Here is a 9,738-nt window from a genome sequence, read left to right as displayed (position 1 = left end):
GGTCCCCCACGGTGAGGACCAGATGTCCTTTGTACTCCCTCGTATCTATACATCCCACCCACTACTACGGTTAACAAATGTCAAAACAATCACATTTCTTATAGGAGGCGACTTATCCTGAACTAATTGCTAGTACTCAGATATGATCAACACTAGTGCACATTGTCAACATTGTAAATGATTTGAAGCTTCAACGTATAAGGAAAAAAAACTTCGTGTTTCTTCCACTTGTATCGAACCTGGTACATGCTGTGAGCTGCGAGTTTAGTGTGTGTGTGTGTGTGTGTGTGTGTGTGTGTGTGTGTGTGTGTGTGTGTGTGTGTGTGTGTGTGTTTATTTTACAAGAAGGGGAGCTATGCTCGTGGTGTCCCGTCTTCATATCTCGTTTTATCTAGACTTTTTAGATTCGTGTATTGTTTTTACACACACCACTTTCTCATTTAGCTTGTTCCAAACGTCTGTTACCCTATGGGGAAAGCTGTTCTTTTTCAGGTCTCTTCTATAACTGTCTTGATTTTCTTTCCGTGTCCTCTTGTATTTCTACTATCCCATTTTATTAGATCCTCTCTATCAATAGTTTCTATGCCTTTCATGATCCTATAAATAGTTATCAAGTCTCCTCTCTCTCTTCTTTACTCTAATGTCTGTAGCTCAAGTTTTGCTAGTCTCTCTTCATATGATAGTTCTGAGAGTATTGGTGCCAATTTTGTAATTGCTCTTTGTATTCTTTCAAGTTTTGTTATACATTTTTTGTACTCGGTGACCACGTCGTCGCTGCATATTCCAATCTTGGTCTTATCAAAGTGACTAATATTTTCTTCACTATTTATTCGTCCAGGTATGTAAATGCCACTTTGATTGTTCTTATTAAATTATAAGTTTCTCCAAAAATTTTGCTAATATGTTTCTCAGGGGATATATCATTCATAATAATGACTCCCAGGTCCTTCTCATTTTCTACTTTTTTAACTTCTTCCTCTCCCAATTTATATGATCCCACTATTCTTTTTTTGTTTCTTCCAAATTCCATTATACTACACTTCTTGATACTGAATTCCATCTCCCACTTCCTACTCCATTCCCATAATTTATTGAGATCATTCTGTAGCGACTTACAATCTTCTTCAGTGTTCACTTTTTTCAACAATTTTGCATCGTCCGCAAAGAAGCTCATATAACTTTCAATTCCTTTATCCATATTAATATATATAGCAAACAATATTGGGACCAGAACTGTTCCTTGTGGAACTCCACTTATCACTTCATCCCAATTAGAGTGTTTGTCTCTCATCACCACTCTCATTTTTTTCATGCAGGAAGTCTTCCATCCACTTCAGCAGTTTGCCCTGTATTCCTCCTGCAGTTTCTAATTTCTTTAGCAATTTCTTGTGTGGCACTTTATCAAAAGCTTTTTTCAGGTCAAGAAATGCACAATCAGCCCATCCATCTCTTTCTTGTATTACATCTATTAGCCTTGAATAGAAACACATTAAGTTTGTGACGCATGATCGTCCTTGTCTAAATCCAAATTGCCTTGGATTTAGTACTTTTTTTCAAATGCCTTACCCATCTAATTTTGATCATTCTTTCACAAATTTTAGCTATCGTACTTGTAAAAAAGACTGGTCTATAGTTAGTAGGGTCTTCCTTGTTTCCCCCTTTATATATTGGTACTATATTTGCTCTTTTCCAATCTTCTGGAACTTTTTCTTCTTTCAATGAACTGCTTATTGGACTATGTATTTTGTCTGCTAGTTCATTCCTGCATTCTCTCAAAATCCAGTTTGCCATTCCATCTGGTCCATGCGATTTTCTGACATCGAGATTACTCAAGTGATTCCTTATTTCATTCCCTGTTACTTCTATCTCTTTCATAGAGGGACTTTCTCCTCACACTCGATATCTCTAGATTGTATGTTCTCCCTCATTAACACCGATTTAAAATGCTTGTTCATAAATTCTGACATTTCTATTTCCTCTGTGTATTCAACTCCTCCTTGTCGTAGTTTCTCTAATTCTTGTTTGTTTTCCAGTTGTTTACAAATCTGTAAAATAGTTTTGGTTGATCTTTACATTTTTTATGACATCTTTTTCGCATTTTTTTTCTTCTCTTCACACTTGTACATATTCATTTCTATAATTAGTTTATATTTTTCATTTTTCAGGTATTTTGTCTTTTTTCCATTTTATCCAAGCTTTATCCATTTTGTCTTTTAACTCTCTACATCTTTTACTTTACATATTCTTTTTCTTGTTTTTGTCTTGGAATATACTTTTCCACTCCTTTTTTTATTTTTTGTCAAAATATTCCATTTCTTTTCTACTGTTGTTTCCTCCTTGTGTATCCTTTCCCTGTCAGCTTTTCGAAAGAATTATCTTATTTTATCAAAATTTGTTTTTTCATACATCAATCTTCCCTTTCTATATTGTTCGTTTTTTCTGTATTTTTTCCTCATTTAGTTCCAGTTCAACCAATAAGGGGTCTCTTTTACTTATTGGTGTCTCATACACAATCTTGTCCACTATTTCAGGTTCTGATGTGATCATTAGGTCCAGTCATTGTATGTTCTATAAGCATATCAAGCACTACATTTCCCATAGGTCGTCTCCGCCCTTCACTGTCATCTTTTTCCAGCAGATTTCTTTACAATTAAAGTCACCCATTATAATTATTCTTCCTCCTTCTTCCATTATCTTATTTAGTGTTATCCTTGTGTCTTCTAACATATTTTTGTGTTCTCTTCCCACGAAGCCGTTTTAGGAGGGATATAATTTACTACAAACTTCCTGCTCTTCCCATCCTTGTCCTCCACTTCCATCATAATCATCTCTATTCTTTCCATATGTGACATTCCTCACATTTATATCCTTCTTAGTCAGGAACATAACTTCACCCCCTTGTTTTACCTCTGTTTCTTATCCAATAATTATAAGCACCATGTCCGGTTCTTTTTCCTTCAGGTAATCATTCAGTTCGTTTAAGCCTGTTATTAAGCCATTTATATTTGTGTGAGATACTTTTAATTTTCTGCTACTTCCATCGTGTTTTCTGTTTCCCTTCTGTTTTTCTCTGCTATGAACCATTTCCTCACTTTCATATTGACTATTCTCCAATAGAATTTCTCTTTGTCTGACTCTGTTCTTTTCTCGTTTTTTCCTTAGCTTCTAGTCTTTTTATTTTCTCATCCTCCCCTTCCTCTTTATTCATTTCTCTTTTTATCCATACCTGTTTATATTGATCACTGTCTGCTAGTTTCTTTGTTTTTGCTAAGATATTCTCTCCTGGTCTGGTCTTATCTGTATTGTATTTCCCTAGCTTATATATATTTTTTCTATTTCTTTCCCTATTTCTGGTTCATCTTCTTGAACTACTTCTAATATCTTATTTACTTTTTCCTTTTCCTCCTTTATTCTTGTAGTCCTATTTGGATTATACTTCTCTTCCATCCCTAATATAATTATACATTTCTTTTTAAACGCCAAGTCTCTTACTATATTCTCCTTTTCCCTCATCATTTTAATAACTGTGTATTTTGTTCTTTCATCTGCTGTTTCACTATATCTCTAAATTCAGTTTTATTGTTCTCTTGTACTTTTTTCCAGCCTCTTACCTCTTTTGCTATGGACTCTTTATTTTCTTTATTATTTCTCTTTGATTCCTCATTCTCATCCTTTACTTCTTTTGACTGTCTTTTTAATTCTTTTATTTCTTTAGTTAGGTTTTGATTCTCCTTTAGTTCTTCCAGTTTATCAACTCTTTGAGTAACTAGTGTTAATTGGTTAAAACTAACATCCCATGCTACGCTCATTTTTTTTTCCTTCCATTTTCCTCAGCAATCCCTCCCTTTCTCCTTTTTCTTCACCTTCCCACGACACCACGAGCTTTCCCCTTCCCTTGAATTTTTCCTGGAGTTTCAGAATTCGCTGTCACTTCGACCGACGTGTGTGTGTATTTACCTAGTTGTATTTACCTAGTTGTATTTTACGGGAAGGGGAGCTATGCTCGTAGTGTCCCGTCTTCATATCTCATTTTATCTAAACTATTTTTAAATTCATGTATTGTTTTTGCACACACCACTTTCTCATCTAACTTGTTCCAACTGTCTATTACTCTGTGAGGAAAGCTGTTCTTTTTCAAATCTCTTCTATAGCTGTCTTTTTTTATTTTCTTTCTGTGTCCTCTTGTATTTCTATCATCCCATTTTATCAGATTCTCTCTATCAGTAATTTCTATGCCTTTCATGATTCTGTAAATAGCTATCAAATCTCCTCTCTCTCTTCTTTGCTCTAGTGTCTGTAGTTCAAGTTTTGCTAGTCTCTCTTCATATGATAGTTTTGAGAGTGTTGGTGCCAATTTTGTAATTGCTCTTTGTATTCTTTCAAGTTTTTTTATACATTTTTTTTTTTTTTTTTTTTTTGTACTTGGTGACCATATAGTTGCTGCATATTCAAAAATTGGCCTTAACAGGGTGATTATAATTTTATTCACCATTTCTTTATCTAGGTATGTAAATGCAACTTTGATTGTTCTTATTAAATTATAAGTTTCTCAAAAAATCTTATTTATATGTTTCTCAGGTGACATATTATTCATAACAATGACTCCCAGGTCCTTTTCATTTTCTACTTTTTTTATTCCTTCTTCTCCCAATTTATATGATCCTGTTATTCTGTTTTTACTTTTTCCAAATTCCATTATACTACACTTCTTTGTATTGAACTCCATCTCCCACTTTCTACTCCATTCCTGCACTTTATGTAGATCACTCTGTAGTGATTCACAATCTTCTTCCGTGTTTATTCTTTTCAGTAGTTTTGCATCATCTTCAAAGAATTTCATATAGCTTTCAATTCCTTCATCCATATCAATAATATATATAGCAAACATTATTGGGGCCAGAACTGTTCCTTGCGGAATAGCACTTATTACTTCATCCCATTTTGAGTGTTTGTCTCTTATCACTACTCTCATTTTTCTTTCTTGCAAAAAGTCTTCCGACCATTCAAGCAGTTTGCCCTGTATTCCTCTTTGAATTTCTAATTTCTTAAGCAACTTCTTATGTGGTACTTTGTCAAAAGCTTTTTTAGGTCTAGAAATGCACAATCAGCCCATCCATCTCTTTCTTGTATTATATCTATTAGTCTTGAATAGAAACATATTAAATTGGTGACGCATGATCGTCCTTGTCTGAATCCAAATTGCCTTGGACTTAACACGTTTTTTTTTTTTTTTTTTTTTTATATTTTACCCATCTATTTTTGACAATTCTTTCACAAATTTTTGCTATTGTACTTGTTAGAGAGACTGGTCTATAGTTGGTAGGGTCTTCTTTATTTCCTCCTTTATATATAGGTACTATATTTGCTTTTTTCCAATCTTCTGGAACTTTTCCTTCTTTCAAGGAACTGTTTATTATGCTATGTATTTTGTCTGCCAGTTCATTCCTGCATTCTTTCAAAATCCAGTTTGCTATTTCATCTGGTCCATACGATTTTCTGACATCAAGATTACTCAAGTGTTTCAATATTTCGTTCTTTGTTACTTCTATTTCTTTCATGGGAGGGACTTTCTCTTTCCATTCGATCTCTTCAGGTTGTATGTTCTCCCTTGTAAACACTGATTTAAAATGTTTGTTCATAATTTCCGCCATTTCAATTTCCTCAGTGTATTCAACTCCTCCTTGTCTTAATTTCTCCAAGTCTTGTTTGTTTTTCAATTTGTTGTTTACAAATCTGTAGAATAGTTTTGGTTGATCTTTACACTTTTCTATGACATCTTTTTCATATTTTCTCTTTTCCTCTCTGCACGTTTGTACATATTCATTTCTATAACAAGTATATATTTTCCATTTTTCAGGCCTGTCTTTTTTCCATCTGGTCCAAGCTTTGTCTCTTTTGTCTTTTAACTCCCTACAACTTTTGTTGTACCAGCATTTTACATATTCTTTTTCTTGTTTTTGTCTTGGGACATACTTTTCCACTCCTTTTTTGTAAATTGTTGTCAAAATATTCCATTTCTCTTCCACTGTTGTTTCTTCTTTGTATATTCCTTCCCAGTTTTCTTTTTGAAAGAATTCTCTTATTTGATCAAAGTTTGTTTTTTCATACATCATTCTTCCTTTTCTATATTGTTCATTTCTTTTCATGTATTTTTCCTCATTTAGTTCCAGTTCAATCAATATGTGGTCACTTTTACTTATTGGTGTTTTATATTCAATCTTGTCCACTATTCTAGGTTCAGATGTAATTATTAGGTCTAGTCTCGATGGTTCTTCTTCATTTCTATACCTAGTGTTCTCCTGTATCCACTGTGTCATTGTATTGTCAGTAATCATCTCAAGTAGAGCGTTTCCCCATGAGCCGTCTCCACCCTTTACTGTCATCTCTTCCCAGCAGATTTCTTTGCAATTAAAGTCGCCCATCATAACTATTCTTCCTCCATCTTCCATTATCTTATTTAATGTTATCTTTGTGTCCTCTAACATACTTTTATGTTCACTCTCTTCCCACGAGGCTGTTTTCGGAGGCACATAATTTATCACCAACTTTCTGCTCTTTTTATCTGTCTTCCACTTCGATCATAATCATCTCTACTGTATTCTTTCCATATGTGACACACCTCACATTTATATCCTTCTTAGTCAGGAACATAACTCCACCCCCTTGCTTTGTCTCTCTGTTTCTAATCCAATAATTATATGCATCATGTCCTACACTGTTGGGTGGTAGTGGACCTTTTAATTTTGTTTCTACAATTCCCATTATGTCCGGTTCTTTTTCCTTCAAATAATCATTCAGCTCATTCAATCCTGTTATTAATCCATCTATATTTGTGTAAGACACTCTTAGTTTTCTGCCACTTCCATTGTGTTCTCTGTTTCCCTTTTGTTTTTCTCTTGTATGTCGAATTTCCTTAGTTTCATATTCACTACTCTCCAATAGAATCTCTTTTTCTGACTCTGTTCTGGTATCGTTTTTTTTTTTCCTTAGCTTCAAGTCTTTTCTCTTTTTCTTCCTCTCTTTCCTCTTTATTCATTTCCCTTTTTATCCATACCTTTTTATATTGTTCACTTGTTGCTAGTTTCCCTGTTTTGGATAAGATATTCTCTGCCGTCGTTTGTGACCTGAATTTAATCTTAATTGGTCTGGTCTTATCTGTACTATACTTTCCGAGTCTGAACTTCTCTTTGATTTGTTTCATTATTTCTGGTTCATCTTCCTGAACTAATTGTAGTAAACTGCTTACTTTTTCATTTTCCTCTTTGATTCTTGAGGTTCTATCTGGCTTATGTTTCTCTTCCATTCCTAATATACTTATACATTTCTATTTGTCTGCTAAGTCACTTACAATATTCTCCTTCTGTCTCATCACTTTGATAACTGAGTCTTCAGTTTGTTCTTTCATTTACTGTTTAATTATATCAGTAAATGCGACTTTACTATTTTCCTGTATCTTCCTCCACCCCTGTGCCTCTTTTGCTATTGTTTCATTATTGTCTTTATTGTTCCTTTTTAATTCTTTATTCTCCTCTTTTACTTCTCTTAACTGTGTTTTTAGTTCTATTTCATCAGTTATATTTTTGTTCGCCTTCTCTAGTTCTTCCAATCTTTCAACCTTTTCTGCAAGTTTTGACATTTTACCGAACCTAATCTCCCAATGTTCAGTCATTTGTTCAAGCCTTTCCTCCAGTTTTGCTAGTCGGGGGAGGTTGGTATCCGCCTCCCCCTCTTTAAATCCTTGGAAATTATTATCCTCACCTTCCATTGAATTGTTCTTATCTATGTTTCTAATCTTTACATTTTTGTTAGACATTTCGTCGTCACTAAATTGGTCGGGACCTCTTTTGTTTACATGGCGTCTGCTTGCCTGGGCCAAGTCCTCTCCATCCTCATTTCCTTCCATCTCCCTCAGTAATCCCTCCCCTTCTCCTTTTTCCTCACTTTCCCACTACACCACGAGCAATCCCCCCCTGTAAATACAATAGGTACTTCCTTTGCTTTGGGATCCACGAAAATTTCACTTTTTCTTCAGAACGTCCTCTACGCCATCCGTTCGGTGGAGTGTGTGTGTGTGTGTGTGTGTGTGTGTGTGTGTGTGTGTGTGTGTGTGTGTGTGTGTGCGTATGTGTGTGTATGTATGTGAGTGTATGGATAGATATGTAAACTATATATTTTCTTTTCTTTTCTTTCTTTTATTTTTTCCGGAAGAAAGTACACACTGGACTCGTCGTTTGAAGTTTATTCCTACGTTTCGAACCCTGTCCGGGGTTCGTCTTCAGGGTAATACAGTGGTAGCAAAAGGAAATCTATATAAAAGGGGGTGTCCCTCGTACACTGGGTTATGTAACACCAGTAACCGTTACATTCCAGATCAAAGCAAAAGTTACCCATCACAAAGATTGACCATGGTATAACCTGAAAATAACTCCAAATTGACCCCAGATCACATAATTCACACACCACCAATAGTATCAAAATAGCATAGCAAATTAAAACTTACACTAATGTACACCCGCCTAACAACAATGCCAAGTTCCAATACGATTTAGCTACCTTCGCCCGTAATGCGAAAGATCAAAGCTAAAAAAGTATAACATAAAATTATACAATACAACAATAAAACAAGCACAAAAAGACTATATAAGAAAATTATAAGATAGATAAGTGTACTTCCAAGGGCAAGACGGACAAAAAGTCCACATGCCAGCATGCACAGCAACACAGCCAATAATAACCTAAAGTTGGTAAGCACCACACAGCGTGTAATAACCACACGTCTGGGATAAATTCCACAAAACATAATCAACTGAACCGCTGACTCAGAATAAGCATGGGTAAAACGGCAAATGTATAAACAACCCCCTCCCTTCGTCACTACTTCCTGACAGACAACGTAACTCACGTCAAAAGACGGAATCCCAAAAATTGAAAATAATAATCAACCATATGCACCGCTAACTAGCACAAACCTTTCTCTTTCCTCTTCTTCTCACTTCTCCGAGATTTTTAACCACGAAATATTTGCATTATGATCTTTAGTAACTTTACTTTTAAATTTTATTTATGTAAACAAAAGAAATACTATTGCCTTTTGACTTTTGTAACAGTCGGACGACCCGGGATTCATAGAAAACGTTATCTTATTGGGTGGACTGCTTAAAAAGAATTAGTATTGTAAAGGGGTAACTTTATAAGACACACCCACACCCACCCACATATATATATATATATATATATATATATATATATATATATATATATATATATATATATATATATATATATATATATATATATATATATATATATATATATATATAATCACGAAGAACCCACAGTCGGAATAAAAGGGAACTTTAGAAGAAAGTGTAACTTCTATATTTCGGCTAATATCTATAGCCCTCTTCAGGAGAGTACAGATTACAAGAATTTGCAGAGACATAAGTACAATTGAGATGTGAGTAGAAGGGGAACACGCAGAGCTAGAACAGGACAATCCGTCACGCAGGGCGGAGTCAGAGATAAGGGGATGTGTGGGTGGAGGTGTGAGGTCTGGAGGGAAGCTTCAAGCCCGCTTCCATCCAGATCTCAAACCTCCACCCACACATCCCCTTACCTCTGACTCCGCCCTGCGTGACGGATTGTCCTGTTCTACTCACATCTCAATTGTACTTATGTCTCTGCACATTCTTGTAATCTGTACTTTCCTGAAGAGGGCTATAGCTATTAGCCGAAATA

Source organism: Oratosquilla oratoria, chromosome 38, assembly GCF_046742065.1.
Source record: "Oratosquilla oratoria isolate Oo_2021 chromosome 38, ASM4674206v1, whole genome shotgun sequence".
Lineage (NCBI taxonomy): Eukaryota > Metazoa > Arthropoda > Malacostraca > Stomatopoda > Squillidae > Oratosquilla > Oratosquilla oratoria.
This window is presented reverse-complemented; position numbering follows the sequence as displayed.